This window comes from Megascapheus bottae, chromosome 19, assembly GCF_031878675.1.
Source record: "Megascapheus bottae isolate mThoBot1 chromosome 19, mThoBot2.hap1, whole genome shotgun sequence".
Classification (NCBI taxonomy): Eukaryota; Metazoa; Chordata; class Mammalia; order Rodentia; family Geomyidae; genus Megascapheus; species Megascapheus bottae.
In genome coordinates this window covers 48,106,031-48,128,095 of record NC_143527.1, presented here as the reverse complement: position 1 = coordinate 48,128,095, position 22,065 = coordinate 48,106,031, and the positions used below count along the sequence as shown (strand labels likewise).

General features: G+C 39.3%; 1 protein-coding gene across 3 annotated transcripts in view; it reads left to right on the top strand.

Annotated features, from left to right (window-relative positions):
- Positions 1 to 1,626: 1,626 nt before the first annotated feature.
- Ankrd12 (ankyrin repeat domain 12) overlaps positions 1,627 to 22,065 on the top strand; it is a 118,884-nt gene continuing 98,445 nt past the window's right edge. For 2 of the 3 annotated variants that reach the window (XM_090353528.1, XM_090353526.1), the window contains exon 1: positions 1,627 to 1,923. The gene's annotated coding sequence lies outside the window, so the exon portion shown is untranslated. Of the gene's footprint in view, positions 1,924 to 2,340; positions 2,400 to 22,065 lie in introns of those variants that run through there. The other variant, XM_090353527.1, reaches the window with a different exon arrangement.

The following is a 22,065-nucleotide window of genomic DNA, read 5'->3' as shown; positions in this document are numbered from 1 at the left end:
TAGAAAAAGCCAGAAGTGGTGCTGTGGTTCAAGTGGTAGAGCTCTAGACTTGAGAAAGCCCAAGGACAGTACTTAGACCCTGAGTTCAAGGCCCAAGACTGGCAAAAAAAAAAAAAAAGGTAAAAACTGCTGGGCCAGTGGCTGATCCTTGTAATCCTAGCTACTCAGGAGGCTGAGAGCTGAGGATCAAGGTTCAAAGCCAGCCCTGGCACAAAAGGACCTGAGGATTGTTATGTGCAATTAAACTCTAGAAAATGGGACATGGGGCTTGGCTCCAGGGTAGGGTGGTAGCCTTGAACTGAAGAGCTCAGGGATGAGGCCCAGGTCCAGGGGTAGGACGGTAGTCTTCACGGTAGTCTTCAGCTGAAGAGCTCAGGGCTCCATGACCCACATACACACACACAAAAAAAACCTAAAATTCAAAATTAGCTATAGTACATTAATTTTGCAAAGTGGGGAAGAAAATGGAAATGTTTAATACATAAATGAATCTAAACTTCCAGATAATTATAAAGGTGATGTACAGAGGGATTGAGTCAGATACATCTATTTTTGAACTGTCACACCTTCCCTCATTCTCTCCTAGTTTTTTCCTCCTGTTCCCACCCACAAGTTTTGTGTGTAAATAAGAAAAACACTAGGACAGAAATGTTTTTGTTTTGATCCTGGGTCTTGGGCTCTACCACTAGAGCCAATCTCAGCCTCCTCAGCTAGGATTACAGGCGTGAGCCACCAGCGCTCAAGTTCTTCACTGATACACTGAATCGTCAATGTTTGTGTCCTAAAGAAGTTTTAACACAAGCATGAAACTCATTAAGGCACAAAAGATGCTTGAACTTAGAGGTCATACTTAGCAAAGATTGACAAGATGGGCTTCCCCTCAAATGTTAACTCCTTGGGGGTGCTTATGGCATGTGCAAAGTGTTGCAGACAGCATAGAAAGCATCCAGAAGGAATTCAGTAAGAGTACAAGCTGCCATTACGCCGACGTGGTGAATTTTCCTCAGTATCTGAGCAGTCCCCATGTGTAGAAAAACTTGTTTCTAAAGGCCACCGAAAGGAGTGAGGAAGTGCCCTGGGGATCTGGCGGTCCTTGCAGGTGCGGCTTCACTGCGCGGGCGGGGCTGGGGCGCAGCCGCGGCCACGCAGGCGCACTGAGGCGCCACCCCTCCCACACTCGCCCAGCCCGGCGACTGCCCTGCCTCCTGCTGTGTCATTTTACCAGATCTGAACGAACGAGCTGGTCCACCCATCCCTGTAAAAGTAACATGAATATCCTGTGTGAAGCCTCTTCAACACGCCGCCGCCATTTCCAGAGGTTTCCAGAGGGCCCCTATTATGATCACCGCAAAGAGCAACAGTGTCCGCGCTACCTCTTGGTCAAGTCGCCTCCTCGGCCTAAAAGGCATGGGGTGGGGTGGAAGGCCGCCCGGCGCTGAGGGGACTTCCGGCCCGCGCCCCCTGGCTGCCCCTCGGTCAGAGCCACCTCCAGCGGCCGCTTCGAGGAACCTCTGAAAGCCGCAGGAGGGGCGCGCGCCGGGGGCGGGGCGGTCACGCCGCCTGTCTCGTGCCCGGTGAGGTCACGTGTCCGCCAGCATCACGTGCCCGCGCCGTATCCAATAGCGGGAGACGCTGTCCCGGGAGCGAGGAGGTTGTGGTGAGAGAAGAACCGAGACCGGAGATGTTTTCTAGCCCGGCTCCGCCAGCGTTAGGGACAGTTGAAACGGCGACGAGAACGGCGACGGCCGTGAGAAGGCATTCGTTCCGGGGCTGAGCCCTCCCGCGCCCGCCGTGCCTTGAGTCTGTGAGGCCGAGGGGGGCGTGGCGACAGCAGAGGAGGAAGGAGGGCGCGGCTTCAGGCAGTCCCAGGTGCCGAGGTGGAGCCCCTCAGTTCTGCGTGGCCCGACCCCTCCTCGAAGCCAGGTAGGTGTCGCCCCTGCCCTGCCCACCCCATTTGGGTCCTCCGCCGCCGCCAGGGGACTCGCAGCCCTCCGCGCCGCCAGTCAAGCGGTGACAGGCCGTTAGCCGCCCCGGCGGCGCGGGTCTGCGTTGCTAGCTACGGCTCTGAAGAACAGCCGCTGAAGAGGAGCCGTCGCCCGCCGGGCGAGGAACGGGCGGGGCCGGCGCGGGCGCCCCGGTCGCCACCTACTGGAACATGGCGCGGCTAGGAGCGAGTGCGTACTAGCGAGCGCCGCCCAGAGGGCGCCGTCTGTGTGCTGGGCCAGACGGCTGGGCGGGGGCATGGGCCTCCCGCGCGTGCCCGGCACTCGCTACGGTTAGTGCGAGGGGCGGCCGACTATGCTCAGCACGCTCACCCAGGCGTCGGACGGCCCGGGATCCGGGGCAAGATGGGGGGGAAGCCAGAAGGAAATCGCTGTGCTTTGAGCCCTCAGAGAAAGGTGAGCGGCAGCGCCGCGTTTTCGTCCCAAAGGCCAACGTGATGCCCCAGCCACCTCGGGCTGTCATGGCTCGTGATTGTGTTAGTGTCGGCTGGAATGATGTTCAGAGATCCTTTGGAGCATGACGAGGTGTTACATCTCATTTTGAGGTGGGATGACACGCGTCCTCGAGGATCTCAAAGCGGTGACTGAATGGTTGTACAAAGAGATTTCCGAAGCCCAGCTGACAGTTGTTTTAATAATCTCAGTAAGAAATTGAGTTAACGGGATTACACTGGTTGAAACTGTAGGAAGCCTTTGAAATGGCGAGGACGCTGCGATGATCATTTCCACTGGAAAAGCCATGGCCAAACCTCGATCTTGCTTGAAATTTGTAGTACAAGTAATTTTGAGCACCGTTGTGTTTCAGTTTCTTCAGTCTTTACACAAAGGCTTTCCTGGAGATTAGCTCAGAACTGGCAGGGCATATGATTTATTGGTGCTAAGTGGCTTAAAAGCAAAATAAGACAGTAAGATAAAAATGTTAAACAATCTTGTTGAGAAATCTTTATTTTGAATTTAAAGTATGTTAAGATTTGAAATGCTTCCTCTGGAAATTGTAGATAGGGGAAGCAAGATTTTTACTACTATATTCTAATTTGATAAGGCACAAAATTTCTAATGCCCTGGAGAAGGCCTGACTCAAATCAAACTTAACTCTTCAGGGTGTGTGTTTTGTTGTAGAGACAGGAAAGGTTTTCTGGAAGGAAAACTTGAGTGTATTTGTGAAAAGAAAAGAATATGAAGCAAGATGCGTGTACTGTTCGGGATCTCTCATAGTTTGTGATCTTTGTAATCATATTAAGAATTTATAGTTAAAATAGTTTTATGAATTTAGTGAGGCTGGGAAAGGGGGTGTGTATATTCCAAGAATACTTGAGGAATAATGAAAAACAAAGTAAGTATTGACTTTTTTATCCCTTTGCTAGTCAGTGTTAGGGCTTGAACTCAGGGTCTGGCTTTCAGTCACCTTTTCCAGATCATGATTGTACTCACTCTACCATTGATCCATGCCTCCAATTTTGGCTTTTGCTGGTTAATTTGAGAAAACTGTTTGTCTGCCCTGCCTTTCTTCAAACTGCTGCCCTCAGATCTTAGCCTTCTTTGTAGCCACTGGCACCCCATGTGCCAAATAGGGAAGGTAGAATTTTATTTTGAAATGAGTGACTAACTCATCAATGAATTTAAGAGAGACTTTTAAAAATCAGAATTCCAATGTTAATTTTTTATTTATAGAAATTTTTGGAAAATGGGATTGATACTGCTTCTGAGGTTGATTGGGGAAATAGTAGTTAAGATATTTGAAAAACACTTGGTGAGAAAAGAAATGTTTATTCTAACATGTACGAAACATACCGAATTTCTGTAAAAAAAAAATGCAAATAGGTTGCTTAAGCGCTGTTGGCACTACCACTTTTTGACTTGGAATTTATTCCCAACAACATGTATTTGTAAAATGATCCTGTAAAATACGCCCTGTAAAGGGTACACTGGGAGATTTACCCTTAGAACTAGAAGAAAACTTCAACTTTCAAGTGTTTTCTTTTTTTTTCATATATTTTTTATTGTAATTAATAGAAGGGTTACATGATATTTGCCAGATAGGAGGTGCATTAATTCACATACATTAATACCCTTTCACATGTCTTGATCCCCATTTCCCTCACCCCCACCCCACCCCATTTCTCTCATCTTCCAGACTAGAATGTTAAGGCTTGGTAAAATAAAATGACTTAGAGCTGGTTTGCAGCTACTTAAAATGATGTATGGCTTTGTCTAGAAGTTTCTTTCTGTGAAATTCTTACTTGCTTCTTTCTTGAGGAGTAACTAGGTGGTGGTGGGGGAGAACATTAAAATGTAAGAACAAAGGTCAGAATTTGATTTCATTACTTCCTGTTTGGGGGCAAATCAAATTAACTTTCAAAACTTTGCCCCTGAGCCGGGCGCTGGTGGTGGCTCACACCTGTAATCCTAGCTACTCAGCAGACTGAGATCTGACGGTCAAAATTCAAAGCCAGCCTGGATATGAGTCTGTGAGACTCTTATCTACATTTAACCACCAGAAAACCGGAAATGGTGCTGTAGCTCCATGTGGTAGAGAACTAGCCTTGAGCTGACGAGCTCAGGGACAGTGGCCAAGCCCAGAGTTCAAGCCCCAGGATCAACAAAAGAAAAAGAAAGAAAACTAGCCTTCTTAATCTACAAAAATAACTTCCCTGGGCCAGGAGTGTGGCCTAGTTAGTGGTAGAGTGCTTGCCTAGCATGCATGAAGCCCTGGGTTCAATTCCTTGTTACTACATACAGAGAAAAAGCCAGAAATGATGCTTTTGGCTCAGGTGGTTGAGTGCTAGCCTTGAAAAAGCTCAAGGACAGAGCCTAAGCCCTGACTTCAAGACCTAGGACTGGCAAAACACACACATACACACACAAAATAAACAAAAAACTTCCCCATATAATTTACAGGATTAATGGAATAAGTGAATATTGTGTGTAGAACATTCATTATATACTGTGAGTTTATTTACTTATTTTTGCTAGTCCTGGAATTTGAACTCAGGGCCTGGGCACTGTCCTTGGGCTTTCTCAAGGCTAGCACTCTGCCACTTGAGCCATGGCCCCACTCCTGGCTTTTTCTGTGTATGTAGTACCAAGGAATTGAACCCAGGTCTTTGTGCATGTGAGGCAAGCATTCAACCACTAGGCCAAACTCCTGGCCTTAGACAATGGCTTTTTATTTATGTAATTTATTTTTTTTTATTTTATCTTTTTTTTGGGGGGGGGGCGGGCTTGAACTCAGGGCCTGGACACTGTCCCTGAGCTCTTCATCTCAAGGGTACCCCCTACCCTTGAGCCATAGTGCCATTTCCAGTTTTCTAGTGACTAATTGGAGAAAAGAGTCTCAAACAGACTTTAGTGCTGGGGCTGGCTTTGAACCTCTAGCCTCAGATCTCAGCCTCCTGAGTAGCTAGGATTTACAGGCATAAGCCTGTAAATGGCATTTATTTATTTATTTATTCCATCATTCCATCCTGGGGCTTGAATTCTGGGCCTGGGTGCTGTCCCTGAGCTCTTCAACTCAAGGCTACCCCTCCCCCCCACTCCTGGGCCTGGGCGTTGACCCTGAGCTCTTCAGCTTAAGGCTACTGCCTTAATGGTAATGGTTAATTGGAGACAAGAGTCTCACAGACAAGAGTGCCTGGGCTGGCTTTGAACTGTGATCCTCAGATCTCAGCCTCCTGAGAAGCTAGGATTACAGGTGCAAGCCACTGTGCCTTGCTCAACAATGGCTTTTTAAAAGTAATACTGAAGCTGTCACTGGCTAGCTTCCAGATTTGGCAACGGGAGATAATTTCCTTTATAAAATGAGTTTTGAAAAGTTCATATTTAGGTCATTTGGTGATTCTAAAATTCATAGAATTTTTTTTTAGTTTTTGTTTGCCCTATTTTTTTTTTTTCTGGTTGTGAAGCTTGAAGTCACAACTCTTGCACTCTGTTCCTGTGCTTTTGTGCTCAAAGCTAGCACTCTACCACTTTGAGCCACATCATGACTTTTTGTTTTCTGGTAGTTAATTGGAAATAGAGTTTCATGGACTTTCCTTCCCAGGCTGGCTTCAGACTAAGATCCTCATATCTCAGCCTGCTGAGAATTTTGTGATGAATTTCATGTTCAGAGGATAGGACTTCTGGATTAAATAAGTTTCAAAAAAGGCTGAGAATCATTGATTTACTTGGAAATTCTGTGAGGTTTTTTCGTTTTGTTTTGTTTTTGGTCAGTTGTTGGGCTTTAACTCTGGGGACTTGGGCTTCTTTGTTCTTAAGGGACACAGCACCACTTTTCAGTTTTTGAGGGGTTAATTGGAGATAAAAGTCTCCCAGGAGCTTTTCTGTCTTGGCTGGCTTTGATCCTCACATCTCAGCTTTCTGAATAGCTAGGATTACAATGGTGAGCCATAGGGTGCCTGGCTTCCTTTGTGTGTGTGTGTGTGTGTGTGTGTGTGTGTGTGTGTGTGTGTGTGTGTTGGCACTTCACTTATCCTTTTGCTTGGCTTTTTCACTTAAGGATGGATCATTTACATTTGTACTCAGTGAGATTTTTCTTTTGTGTTTACTTACAACATTTCCTGTTGTACAACAGGAAAATCAAGTTTGGCCAGGTACCTGTGATCTTCACTGCTCAGGATGCTAAGATCTGAGGATCACAGTTCAAAGCCAGCCAGAACAGAAAAGTTAAGAGACGCTTATGTCCAATTAACCACTCAAAAACCAGAAATGGTGCTGTGGAAGTGGTAGTGCACTAGCATTGAGCATAAAGAGGCTTGGGGACAGCACCCCAGTCTCTGAGTTCAAGCCCCACAACTGGCCTAAATCAATCAATCAGTAAATCAAGCTGGGCATGGTGGCTTGCACCTGTAATCCTAGCTTACTCACGAGGCTGAGATCTGAGAATCTAGGTTCAAAGCCATCCCGGACACTAAAGTCTATGAGACTCTTATCTCCAATTAACCATTTGGAAACTGAAACTCGCGCTGTGGCTCAAGAGATAGGGCAGTAGTCTTGAGCTGAAGAGCTCAGGGACAGTGCCCAGGCTCAGAGGGCAAGCCCCCCAATCGGTCAAGCAATCAAGCTTGGATGAGAGGCTAGGCATCTTCAAGGGGTGGGGGGGAGAGCTAATAAAGAGACCGAATAAGGATAAATGTGGCCATTGTAGTTTATATTTCATATATTAAAATGGAACAATGAAACCTGTCACTTGTTTTAAGAAGGACTAGAGAAAATGAATATGGGAGAGTTATAAGAGTCAGGATGAGTGAATAATCAGGATACATTGTTTATATTGTTTATATTTTTGAAAATGTTACAATGAAATCTTATATTATTAATTTTTTCTATAAAAACTCAAATTTAAAGAAAAAGTAAAACCAAGCCAAGTATGGTGGTACACATTTGTAACCCCAATACGAAGCAAAGCTGAACCAAGAGAATAATTTGAAGTCAGTATGGGCTGCATGCTGACACTTTGACTCAGAAACAAATAAGAGCAACCTTCCCAAAATAAGCAGCAAAACAAATACACTCTTTTTTTCCATAGATGGTAGATTTTTCAAATTACCAGCTTTTTAAAATTTTATTACAATTTGTAGGACATAGTGAATCTGATATGCTCTGATCTCTCATAATTCTTATCAACACATTTTGGCAGGGAAATATTTTTAATTTTTCTTGCCTATGTAGTTAACACATCTTAAATCAATTTAGAGAGAGAGAGTGAGTCGTACTCTGGAATATATACTTGTCTTCAATTCTTTTGTATGAGTATATAAGAGGTAGGTTCATGTTGAAGAATAAATGAGAGACAGAAAAAGTGAAGTAACAGCAGAACCAAACGAACAGTTCAACCTTGGTATGAAGTCATACAAGTAAGTTTTAGGCTACAGTTAAACCTTATAACCCACAATTGGGTCAGGATAGGAATGGAGTGATATATTATTAGAAATAATGTTTTCTATAAAATTACACTTGAGTTGTACTGATTGCAGTTCTCTGTAACTACATAAAGAGTTTAGGCAGAGGTAAAGATATTCTTAAGATAACAGGATTATACCTTAAGAGAAATGAATGTTGTAAATTCCTCTTTTTCTTAGAATATTTCATTACTTTTGCAGTGCTGGGAATAGAGCCCAGGGCCTGGTGCATGCTTGACAGGTAATCTGCTGCTGAGATAAATCCATAGCACTGCTTTTTAATAAAATGATCTTTTATGCCAATATGTTTGCTTTTATGTGCTATTTTGAAAAACTACCTAAATGCAAACATTATCAAGTGCTTGGCATTTTAAAAGAAAGTAGTGAAAGTGAGAATGACACCAGGGTAAATGGTAAATGATATATTGAAAAGATTTGCTATAATAGAGTGTCTTTTGCGAAGGGTATGAGAGAAATAGGAAAATCAAAATAACAACAACAAAAAAAATTAGGCCAGACACTAGTGGCTCACTCTAGTTACTCTAAGATTCATGGACATTACAGTTCAATACCAGGAAAGAAAAAGAAACTTGTAAGACCCCCTCTCTTTTCCACATGCCCATAATAGCTGAATATGTTCATATATATCTGTCATCCTAAGTTACATTGCAGGTAAGACTAGGAGGGTTGTGGTTCCAAGCCAGCCCCAACAAAGAAAAAAAGTTTAAGAGACATCTCTCATAAAACTAGTTGGGCATTGTAGTGTTCGTCTGTCATCTCACCTACAGTGGGATGTGTAAGTGAGAAGTTTATAGCCCAGGTCATCTCAGGCAAAAGTCAAGACCCTATTTTAAATGATGAAAGCAGAATGGGCTAGCGGTGTGACTCCGTTGGTAGAGGAGGAAACCTTGAGTTCAAAACCTAATTCCTACCAAAAATACATATTTATACTTGAAATCTTGAAATATTTTAGGTAATTTACCAAAATAGCATAAGAATTTAAGGACTGAATATTGCAAATCAATTGAAGATCCTTCCTTATGTACCTCTCAAGTTATTTATTTAGTCCGCAATGTGAATCCTTATGTATCTTACGCCACACAAGTTTTCCCGACAGTGGTTTGTACCTTCCTTTGTAAAGTTTCTTCCTTAAAGTTCACCCCAAGTTTGACATATTTAATGAAGCCTGACCTTTTCCATCTTAACTGTGATATATATTGTGTATAACACAGTTATATACAATTGTAAAGATACTCACTTGCAGTACAGGTCCACATTGAAATTTAGTCACAGTTTGACTTACCCTGCACTAAATACAGAACAGAAATAATGCAGTAGATCTGAGAATAAACTAAAAATCTGGCATAGCAGCATAGAAGCAAAGAGTCTGAAAGAAAGTGGTGAGTTGCTAATACATCTTAGTTGATTTCCACCACTCTTAGTAATTTAGGTGAGATTTGACTTGGCCTTCAAATAACTTCTCATTTTGTCAAAAAAAGAAAAGAGATGATGGAAAGATTCTTAATTATAACAATTACCAGTTTTTAAGATCTTGGAGTTGCCCCTAATGCCCTTTTTGACTCTAATCTTTTTGCACAGTTAATATAGGTTAATACAGAGTTTCACTTTCAGTATTGAAATTTTTCTTAGCTGTTTTCCAGTGCTAGAAATTTGGTAAGGGAAACTCTAAACCATTTTTCTCTGAGCAGTTGCAGCCCTCTATTGGTTTATGCAGACTGCAACAATTTTAGGACCTTTGTGAGATTTAGACCTCATCTGCCAGCATGAATCTCTATTTTCCTGGTACTTTTTCTTCTTAACTTCTTTATTTTTTGTACTCTAACTCTCTCCGCTTTTTGGGTAATAAAAGAGTGAGAACTAAGGACCTTGCACTTGCCAGGCAAATATTCTAATCTAGCAACACTACAACCCTTTCTGGTTTCTTTAGTTTTTGATGATTTTTTTATTTTAAATAAGGAATTGGAATTATCTCAGTCTGAAGACCCAAGATCTTCGTGTATATGTTTCCCATATAGCTTAGGTGATAGTTTGCTTTTTATTGGTTCAAATGAGGTCTCTTGAACTTTTTTTCTGGGCTGGCCTCAAATCCCCAATAAGTAACTAGGGTAAGCATTTCACTTTCTCATCTGTATGTAGTCTCTTAAAAAAAAAAAATGTTTGTGGCTTAGTTGGGTGCCTGTGGCTGTAATCCTGCTTACTCAGGAAACTGAGAATCATGGTTCCAAACCAGCTGAGGCAGGAAAGTTAGTAAGACTCTTATCTTCAGTTAACTACCAGTAACCCCCAAATAAGACTTGTGGCTCAAGTGATGGAGCACTAGCCTTGAGCAAAAACAAAAACAAAAAAAAAAAACTTAGGCATACTACCAAGGCCCTGAATTCAAGCCCTAGGACCAGCACAAAAAAACAAGAACAGAAAAACTTAAGCTTACTGAATGAAGTGTTGGCCTTAAATATGTGACTATAGTAGACAGATGATAGCTCAGTGTTGCTTTTTTCATTAGTCTGATAAACTGTCTCTTTATTAAAATGGTTTATTTCTTTTCATTCATTGCATTTAGGTCTGCTATTTTGCTGAACTATATGGTTAAAACCCCATGTGTAAACCCTCAAGAACTATAATTTAGTATTTTTTATTGTCATCACATATATTAAGGGAAATTATTTACATCCTGTTTACCATACTTTAAAAACTGTTGGAAGTGGAGCTCTGGTTCAAGTGGTAGAGTGCTAGCCTTGAGCATAAAAGCTCAGTTCTAGGATTAGAAGGATTATGTGCTACCATACAGAATTCTTTTTTATTTTTAACCAGTCCTGGGGCTTGAACTTATGGCATAGGATACTTTGCTCAAGGCTGGCACTCTACCACTTGAGCCACAGCACCATTTCTGGCTTTTTCTGTGTATGTGGAACTGAGGAATCAGAACCTAGGGCTTCATGCATGCTAGGCAACATTGTACCACTAGGCTACACTCCTGGCGTACATAATTCTTTTTGATCATTCATTTTCATGTACATTGCACATGTTTTCATGTGTCATTCACTTATTTTATGATCATTGCCTTGTACTTTAGGACATCATTTCAAGTTGGGTGCAATGGCTCATGCCTGTAATCCTAGCTACTCAGGAGGCTGAGATCTGAGGATAGTGAGCTTCATATCTCCAGTTAACACTAGAAAACTGGAAGTGGTGCTATGGCTCAGTGAGTAAGGCAGTAGCCTTGAGCTTTTAACTCAACTCCCAGGCCCAGAGTTCAAGCCCCACAACCGACCAAAAAAAAAAGAAAAGGAAAAAAGAGTTCATTTCAAAAGTTACTAGATGTTTTTTTTATGTTCTTAGATTTTTAGATCACATTAGAAATGGTTTCTCTACTGAAAGGTTTCTCATCCTACTGTGGCTTAAGTTTTTTTTGTTTGTTTGTTTATTTTTTTAATGGGACAGGGTCTTCCTTTTTTCTTTTTTGCCAGTCCTGGGGCTTGAACTTTCTCAAGGCTAGAGCTCTACCACTTGAGCCACTGTACCACTTCTGGCTTTTCTTCTATGTATGTGGCACCAAGGTCTTCATGCATGCTAAGTAAGCACTCTACCACTAGGCCAAACTTCCAGCCCTAATTTTTATTTCTGAATGAGATACCATTTTAATTTGGCAGAATTTGCTCTAGAATTCATTTAGTGAGACGTAATCTATAGATAGATAGATAGATAGATAGATAGATAGATAGATACATACATACATACATACATACATACATACATACATACATACTTTTTTTTTTTTTGCCAGTCCTGGGCTTGAGCTCAGGGCCTGAGCACTGTCCTTGGACTTTCTCAAGGCTAGAGCTCTACCACTTGAGCCTCAGCACCACTTCTGGCTTTTTTCTATGTATGTGGTACCGAGGAATCGAACCCGGGTCTTCATGCATGCTAGGCAAGCACTTTAACCACTAGGCCAAACTCCCGGCCCCAGATTTTTTTTTTTTTTTGCACGAGGCCGGGGGCAGTCATGGGACTTGGGCCTGGGCACTGTGCCTGAGCTCTTCAGCTCAAAGCTATTGCCCTACCTCTTGATCAACAGTGCCACTTCTGGTTTTCTGGTTGTTAATTGGAGATGTGAGTGCCCCAACTGGCTTTGAACTGCAATCCTCAGATCTCAGCCTCCTGAGTAGCTTGGATTATAGGCATAAGCCACTGTGCCTGGTTAATCTAGATATTTTTGAAAAGAAAATGATCAGAAAAATTAAAATCAGTATTATAAAGATATACTGTGTTAGTCCACCATGCCAGTAACAGACTGATATGTTTGTATTTTACAACAATATCAGAATTTGCTATCAAATAAATATGCAATTATAATTACTGATATCTATAACATTTAGATCGCAAATCATGTTTTACACAGTGGAACTAGGTTGCCAAAAGACTGTAAAAGGATTGAAAGCCACCACAAAATTGAGTAAAGGTCTTAATGAGAACAAAGACAGGTGATTTTTTCATATAGAGCCATCAGGACATGTAACTATAGTGTTGCCTATTCTGGGTCCTGACAGGCTGTGTGGTGGACTGACACAGCCTGATTCTTAGCTAAAGTAGAGTGGGAAAGGCCAGAAGTTCTTAGGCGGTGAATCTTTTATACAGAAGCCAGGATACAGTATACTGATTGTCTGATAAAATGAAGGAGTTGGTGGTACGCAACAACCCTTATTTTACTAAGCTAGTCTTAGGTGCGGTTTTATGTGTTTCAGGTAAGAGTTTCATCATTTTTTCTTTTGGATGTGTTTGCTAAGCTCGAGTCTCTACTGTTTCTGCATGTAAGTGCATGTGACCTGGATTTAACTTGATATGTTCACATGTGGTTAATTTTTTTTGTTGTTAGCACACATAAATGAACAGTCTATGCCTTATTCTTCTGGATGTTATTTTTGTCTAACATCAAAACAGAAGTTACCCACTTGCCTAGCCAATTTGCCAACCACTTTTAGTATTTGCACTCAAAATAAGAGTAACTCAGGGCAAACTATCATTTTGCAGAAAAGCATCAAAATATATGTAGGTGAGCACTATTTGCCCATGCCTGTAATCCTAGGTATTTAAGAGGCTGAGATCTGAGGATCCTGGTTCAACACTATAAGGGCAAGAAAGTGTGTGAGACTCTCATCTCCAATTAACCACCAAAAAGCCAGAGTGTAGCTGTGGTTCAAGTGGTAGAGTGCTAGCCTTGGGCAAAAAAGCTCAGAAACAGGGCCCAGACCCTATTTGTAATCAGAGCCTAGGCCAAAGTCCCCACTGTGCAGATTTCAGTGCCTCAGTTCTAGCCACATGCTCCAAAGAAATCAAGCAGAAGTAATGTGAAAAGTCAGGAAAAGAGTTAAACAAGACATGTAAAGGAGATGAAAAAGATTGTCATGTTATCTAGAAAGTTTGGTGCCCTTTACTCCTTCACTTCATCCCAATTTATAGAGAACAAGGACTGGATTTTGAGGAAAAGGAAATTTAAAGTTATCATTATTATTATTTCAGACAGCTAATGATTACAGTGAGATCTTGTCTCAAAATCTTTTAAAGCAATGCCCCTAGGTTCTACCCCAGAGTGTAACAGTATAAGTCCTAAGAACAGATGGTGATCTTGGTTCTTACCTTGTGGTTTTCTCTGAAGCTGTCTTGTTTGGCAGGTTTATTATTTCATGTGGCCATAGAAAAAAATGGGAGGGAGGTGATTGTTTGGTTTGTTGGGAACGTATTAACAAGTTTTTCAGCTTAGTAGAAAGAGAATGAGAAAAATGTTATCTCGTTGGCCCAAGTGAAGAGGAGGGTATTTTTGGGCAAAATCAGTTTCTAAGTACCTGCTGTATATCTGCATGTATGCTCATGTTCTTAGTAGCTCTATTGACAGTAGCTGAGAAATAGAAATCTCCAGTGTCCAATGATGGATTAATAAAATATATTATATGCCTACAAAACAGTATTTCCATTCTTCATAAGGAAAGAACAAGATACTTAATACTCATAACTTTGAAGTTATTGTGTTACAAAACAGCAGAAGTTACATTCATAGAGGCAAAAATGTTGATCACCAGGGCTGAAAGAAACAAAAGATAAAAATGTTTTGGTGGGCCAGGAGTTTGGCCTAGTGGTAAAGTGCTTGCCTAGCATGCACGAAGACCCAGGTTCGATTCCTCAGTACCACATACATGGAAAAAAGCCGGAAGTGGTGCTGAGGCTCAAGTGGTAGAGCTCTGGCCTTGAGAAAGTCCAAGGACCATATCCTTAAATATGGTTAAAATGGTGACTTTCATGTGACATATTTAATTTTTGTATTTTTGAAATAGAACAAAAATAAATGTAGATTTTCTTCTACAAATAAATAGAAGAAAAGTGGTAAAGGATATTAACAAAATTCTGAAGATTTAAAGTAGGATGGAAGAAGTTCCTAATAGAGATGAAAAAAGGTGGCTTGGTGCCATTGACTCATGCCTGTAATCCTAGCTACTAGGAGGATCTTAGTTTAAGATCAGTCCAGGCCAAAAGTTAAAAAGAGTCCTATCCTCAACCAAAAAAAGGCTAAATGAGGTGTATATACCAGTCTGCCCCTGGCCAAAAGGCTAAGATTTGGAGGGTCAAGATTCTAGACCAGCCCACACAAAAAAGCTCTAGTGAATCCATCTCAAGAAGAAGAGGAAGAAAGATGAAAAGGAAAGAAAAAGAATTGTGGATATGGCAATGTGTGCTTGTCATCCCAGCTTTAGTGGGAAATGTAATAGAATCTGCACATGCCAAAATAAAAAGCAACATTTCCAAATATGTTCTAAAATCTATGTGCTATGGATTGTATATAGATATTCCCTTCTTGAATATTTGTTTGTTAAACACGACATTTGAAATATGATGTAAAAATCAATATCAATAAAATTGTTAAAAAGATAATGAAAAAATAAAAACAATTAAAAAAAGATAATGTAAAGATGATTTGCTGAACCTGCAAATTAACCCACAGCCACCCTCTCCTCCCACCCCCCCCCCAAAAAAAATAGAGCAAAAAAGAGCTGGGAGAGGTTGGGAATGTGACTTCGTGGTAGCATGCTTGCCTACCATGCAAGAAGCCCTGGGTTCCATTACTCAACTACCACATACACAGAAAAAGTTGAAAGGGCCACTGTGGCTCAAGTGGTAGAGCACTAGCTTTGAGCAGAGAGAGGCTCAGAGACAGAGCCCAAACCCTGAGCTCAAGCCCCATGACTGGCAAAAACAATTTTTTTTTTTTTAAGAAGCTGGAAGCATGGCTTAAATGTCTCGATTTCTTGGCAAACAGGAAATCCTTAGTTCATGCTCTAGTACCACTATAAATTTAAGAAGAAAAGCAATTAACCTAAGTTAATCCAACCTAAGTTGGATGGGATATAGACATAACTTTGAAGAAATCCCGAACTAAGAGAGGATTTTAGGCAGAAAGAAATTTTGTAAATGACAAAATTTCAGTATGAGGTATTTAAAATGGGAGATTTATTGTCCTGAAAAGGATGAAGGTAGTTGTTGATTAATGATTCTAAACTCATGACCTTTCCCTAGGGAATAAACCATTTTAAATGGTTTTAGATTTACAATAAATAAAAATTTTAAAAAATAGAGAATTCTGTATACCTTATGCCAGTTTCCTCTGTTACTACATTATGATCATTTACCACAAATAACCTACATGATTATTAATTAAAGTGTACATTTTATTCAGATTTCCCTACTTTTTACTTATAATCCTTTTAATGTTTTGGACTTCCCATCTAACATATCACATTATAATTAACATATATTCTTAGACTGCACGTGGCTATGACAGTTTTTCAGGCTTTCTTTATTTTTTATGATCTAGATAATGATAAAGATTGCTTTTAGGTATTTGTAGGGTACCCTACTATTGAAATTGGTCTTTTTGTGTTTTTTTTTTCTCATAGCTATGGGATTTAAGGAGGAAGAACAAAATGGTAAAATATCATTTTTAGAGCATCAAAAGTACATAATATCAGTGTCACCTCACTACTGATGTTAATTTTCTTTGTCAGTGCTGGAATTTGATCTTGGGACCTCACACTTACCTGAACCGTGCTTCAACCTCTTTGCACTTGTCATTTCTGATAACAAGGTCTTCTTGACTAGTATGTACTTGGACTTGGACCTTGATTTGCCTATTTTAGGCTTCTCATTATAGCTACACTCAATTTTTTTTTTTTTGCTTTGAGATTAATCTTTTCAGACTTTCTTGCTTGGGCTGGCCTAAAATTGCAATTCTCCCCATCTCAGTTTCCTTTGTAATTTATGATAATACACATGTACTATCTCATCCAGCTGTAAATTAAGAAGTGGCCTCATGAACTTTCTGCCCTTGTTCACTTTATGCCATGATCCTTCAGTTCTTAGCCTCCCAAATGCCTGAGATTACATATGTGAGCCATCAATATCTGGTGGCCTGATGTTAATTTTGATCTTTAAGCTGAGGTTTTTTCCACTTTATACTTAATCTTCTCCACCTGCATTTGGAAGTCACTATGCTTTAGCTCAAACTTAAAGTGGGAATTATATGCACCCTTTTAGGAGTAGAACATCTATGTAAATTATCAGTGTTCTTCATGAAAGATTTATTCCCTTTACTTATTCAGTTGTTTATAACAGTGAACTCAAAGGTGTTTATATGTTGGGATATAATCTGATAATACTTTAAGTTTGTCTGGCTTTACCCATTGAGATGTTTTTTTCAGCTGACACCCATATGCTAACATTTTTACCATTATTGTATTTATAATTTATGTGTACAAGTAGATCCTGGGTATCTGTGTTAGGAGAGTACTCTTAAGGAACAGCTTCAAATGGTCAGCTTCAAATGGTATGGTTTTCAGCAAAGCTAAAACCTTTACCTTGTGGTTCAAATTAAGCACATTAAGATTTGTCTGTTTTGGGGACACCATTTGTTTTGGGGGAGGAATGATTTTGCAAAATGACTCAACAGCTCACACAACAATTTAAACACAGGACTGTCAGAGTGAATCAGATAATGTGCTCTAGGGAATTTATTTTATGTATGTGTATATGTATGAATTTATACCAAGCTTGACTACATGCAATAAATCTTGTTAATCGGATGGACTTACTGTACTTTTTTTTTTGAGTACATCTTTCTAGTACAAGATTTCTATTATATGAGCCAGGCGTGGTGGCTCACTCCTGTAAATCCTAACTACTCTGGAGGCTGAGATCTGAGGATCAAGGTTCAGAGCCTGCACAGGCACAAAAGACCTTGAGACTCTTATCTCCAATTAATCACTAGGAAATGGGAAGTGGGATTGTGGCTCCAGGGGTAGAGTTCTAGCTGAATAGCTCGTGGACAGCACCTAGGCTCAGAGGAAGAAAAGAAGAGGAGGAGAAGATTACTCCTATTATATAAGACTCTGTATACTCCTTTGCTTCCTGCCTAGTTCTAGGATCAACCATTTCTCCAAAAGTAACTATTAATGTCTTGGAAGTGGCTTAGTCCCCCACCCCAATTGTTTATGCTTTGGAAGATTGATCTGCCGAGAGTTTATGTTAGAAGTTGGTGAGACTTAAAAGATAGAACTTAATGATAAATGGTTGGGTAGGTATGAGTACTGTTAAAAGGGATTGGTGTGAATTCTCTAGAAAATCCCTATAAAAGCAAGCCCAGCTCCTTAATCACTGTCTTGCACTTCCCGTCTAGTATTGCAATTAATCTCTCCCCTTCCTCCATCTCTTTCTTTCTTTGTGTCACCATTTTAATGCCATCTGCCTTTATGCCTTTATCTTTTCTTATCAAGAGTCCCAGTCATACAATTGAACTTCTATAACTTTGTAACTAGCTAGCTAGCCCTTTCTTCTTTGTAGGTACCAGCCACAATACTCCATTATAGTAATAAAATCAGCCTAATTCAGCTACAAACATTTCCAGCACTAATTTAGGATTTTGCCTTATCTATTTGAAATCTCTAAGTCCCTCATATACCATTCATTTACTCAGTTCATTATTCAGTATACTTGAATAGTTTGAGGATTGATAACTTGTAATCCCTAACAATACTTTATTTCTGAAATAAAGTTCTCATAACATACAAATCACTACTTTATATAATTCTTTTGTGGTTTTTAGTATATTCACAATGTTGTGGAACCGTTTCCACTAATCCCACCATCTTTTCATCACTCAAAAGAAAAAACTGGGTGCCAATGGTTCATGCCTGTAATCATAGCTACTCAGGAGGCTGAGATGTGAGAATAGCACTTTAAAGCCAACCCGATCAGGAAATTCTGTGAGACTCTTACCTCCAATAATCTACACAGAAAAAGCCAGAATAGTACTGTGGCTCAAGTAGTAGAGCTTTACTCTTCAGGAAAAAGAAGCTTAGGTAGAGCACATAGGTCCAGAGTTCAAGTCCTAGGACTGGCAGAATATAAAATGATTTTAGATTATTAAATAGTGCAAGCCTAAAGAAACAAGATTATATTTCCTGCTATAAATTGAAGACTGAAAATTTTAATAGCATACAGTTATAAAATGTTAAACTGGAAATAAGTTGCTATTAGAAACATACATAGATGGTTTTAGCTCATAAGAAGTAATAGTGGATGTTATTGTCTGTACTTGAGCTCAAGATCCTTTTTCCTCAGCCTTCCAAGTATTTGAAATCATAGATGTCCACCATTGTACTCAAGAGTGTATTAGTTTTTGTTGTTGTTTTGTGTGTGTGTCTGTGTCTGTCGTGGGGCTTGAACTTTGTGCCTGGGCACTGTCCCTGAGCTCAAGGGTACCACCCTACCCCTTCCGGTTTTCTAGTGGTTAATTAGAGATAAGAGTCTCATGGTCTTTAGTGCCCCAGCTGGCTTTGAACCAGGATCCTCAGATCCGCAGCCTCCTGAGTAGCTAGGATTACAAGCATTGAGCCACCATGCCCAGCTTCAAGAGTGTATTAGTTTTAAAAGAATAAATGTCTATCAAAAGAAAGAATCAAATATGTCTATCAAAAGGAGGAATCAAATATTTAAACTATCATTAATTGCTGGATATCAAAATCTATCCAATTAGAGTTTGTTGCTGGCTGGCTTAAACAAGATAATAGTCATAACAAGTACTAATGCCTTTGTGCAGCCTTTAGAGCAAAGAGGTGACATTATAAGTAGTGTAATAGCCACCAACATGTAAAGAATGGAAGGATATAAATAACTCTTCTTAGTCTTAAAAACATAGCTCGGACTATTTTCTTGTATTAAATGGCTATATATTTCCCCCTTTCCTCCTAGAACTGCATGAGAGTTCCAATTTTTGTAAATACTTGCCATCTATAGGATCTTCCTAATCTTTTTTTAAAATTTATTTTATTTTGCAAGTCCTGGGCTTGCTCAGGGTCTGAACACTGCCCTTGGGCTTTCTCAAGATTAGAGCTCTACCACTTGAGCCACACTACCACTTCTGGTTTTTTTTCTGTGTAGGTGGTACTGAGGAATTGAACCCAGGACTTTGTGCATGCTAGGCAAGCACTCTCTTACTAGGCCAGATTCCCAGCCCCTCTTCCTAGTCTTTAATCCATTTTGATGAATGTGTATGGTTGGCATCTCATTGACAAATTTTCCTAGTGACTAAGGAGGTTAAACAACCTTTTTATGATTTTTTTGCCAATTATTATATATTATGCAATTAAATTTTTGTAAGAATTAATTGTCTTACAATTGATTTTATCTTACCAGTTCTGGATGTTACTCCTTTCTTAAAGATATGATTGCAGATATGTTCTTTTTACATCCCTGTAAGTTTTTATTTATAAAGTTCCACTTTCATCTAATTTTCCCTTTTATGGTTTGTTTTTTATTGCACATTTTTTGAAATCATTTGGATGTATGTGTAGAAGTATTTCTGGATTTTACTTTCAGTTTCATTAATTTGCATATCTATACTTACACTAATAAACACTGCTTTGCTTCTTTTGTCTTTGTAGCAAATATAGAAGGAAAACAAGTAATGTGATTTGACAGTTTTCTTTTCTCTTAGAATTGTTTGGACCTTTCTAGGTCCCTGAGCTTTTTTTTTTTTCATATATTTTTTATTGTAATTAATAGAAGGCTTACATTATATTCACCAGATAGAAGGTGCATTATTTCACATACATTGATACCCTTTCTCATGTCTTGGCTCCCATTGCCCCCACCCTCTAGTGTCAAGGATTGAATCCAGGATCTTCTTATACTTGGCAAACAGTCTACCACTTAAGCTCTGCCTCCAGACTTTTTGTTTTTATTTCTGTTTTAAAATTAGGGTTTCTCTAACTATAAGCAGGCTGGTCTGTAACTGATTATCCTCTTGCATGGAATTACATATATCTGTCACTATGTCTGATTTCCTTCAGTAATTTCATATGCATTCTAGAAATTGTTGGTTTTTTAAAAAATTAAAAATAAAGCATTCTGACCTTTTGACTGGAATGACATTGATAGAGCATTTTGAGGGACTGATTTAACTTACCTATATTATTATATCTGAAGTGAATTTCTTCTTGTCTGTTCTTTTCCCTGCTTCTGACTGACTTTTGGTTGGTATTTTTAAGCCATTTGTGTTTCCTATAACTGGATGTGTATGGTCGGCTTAGGTCTGTTATTTTATAGTTTGTCATATTTTCGCCCTAAGTTTTTGAAAAATAACCCAAGAGAATTTCTTTTTATTGTTTTATTTGTACATTTTAAATTTTATTATCTAGTATGATTTTAATTTTTAAATTTCTTGTGGTATAGTTTATATGGTGATGGTGCTAGTGGTTACAATTTGTTAATTGAAATAACAATTTTGGAATGTAATTGTGATTATTTTTCCAGTCCTGGGACTTGAACTCAGAGCCTAGGCACTGTCCTTGGGTGTTCTCAAGGCTAACACTCTGCTACTTGAGCCACAGCACCACTTCCAGCTTTGTTTGTGTATGTGGTATGGAGGAAGTGAATCCAGGGCTTCATGCATGCTAGGCAAGCACTCTACCACTATGCCACATGCTCCTGGCCTATAATTATGATTTTTTCCAGTATTTATTACTATTTATTACTTATTTTCCAAATAAGATAACCAAGGGTATATTAGCTTCTCTAACATACAGCCATTAATATTTTTACCCAGTGGTATTTTCTTAGAAAATGACACTTCTTTTTAGGTCACTAATAACTTGCTTTTCTTCATTTGCAAATATCACTTAGTCTGATGTCTGTTATTATGTGGGTCAGTTTTTCTTTGAATCAGAATTTTTCTGTTTTTCTCTAACTTATAATTCTTTAAGCTTTACACTTGACCTGCTTGGAGGACTATATAGTGTTTAAATGATTGCTTATGATAATAAAAAAATTGAACCATTTGAATGGTCCCAAGGTAAGTTCTAAGTCATCTGTAATATTAAATTTAAAATTAAAAAAAAGTTCCTTGTTGTCTTGAAGTTTGTTTTCTTGTCCATAAAAGAAAAGCTTTGAACTGTTTGGACTGTGGCAGTGTTTTTATTTATTTATTTATTTATTTATTTATTTTGATTGCTTAGACTCAAATCCAAGGAATCTAGGTAAAGATTCTACTGTTGTATTATACACCAGAACGCTGGACAATTTTTTCTGTTGCATTATATTGTGATGTAGTTCTATACAGATCAGTTTACTGTAGTTTTTTTATTAAAGAATTTATTAACATTGATTTTTACATCATATTTCAAGTGACATGTTTAACAAACAAGTATTCAAGAAGGGAATCTATATACAATCACTGGCACTTAGATTTTAGAAAATAATTAAAATTAGGCTGTGGGTTTGTATGTCATAGATACATATTAATCTATGTAGTAAAGCATTGTCTATAGAGTCATAAATTTTTATGTCTGTGTAGTTGTGTTTGTATTCCCAATACCATGTCCATAGCATTGAGTTTTGATAATTTAATTCATCTTATGTAAGGTGCAGATTTTTCAGTCAAAACCAAACAAAAATTTAAATATCAGTACTTGAGGAACATAGCAAATTTGACTCTGTTGAAGTTGTCTAAGTTTTAATCAAATTAGAATGACAGGTTGCTTGGATGTATGATATTCATTTACAGTTAAATATAATATGAAGGAATTAAAATTAGGCTTATGAGT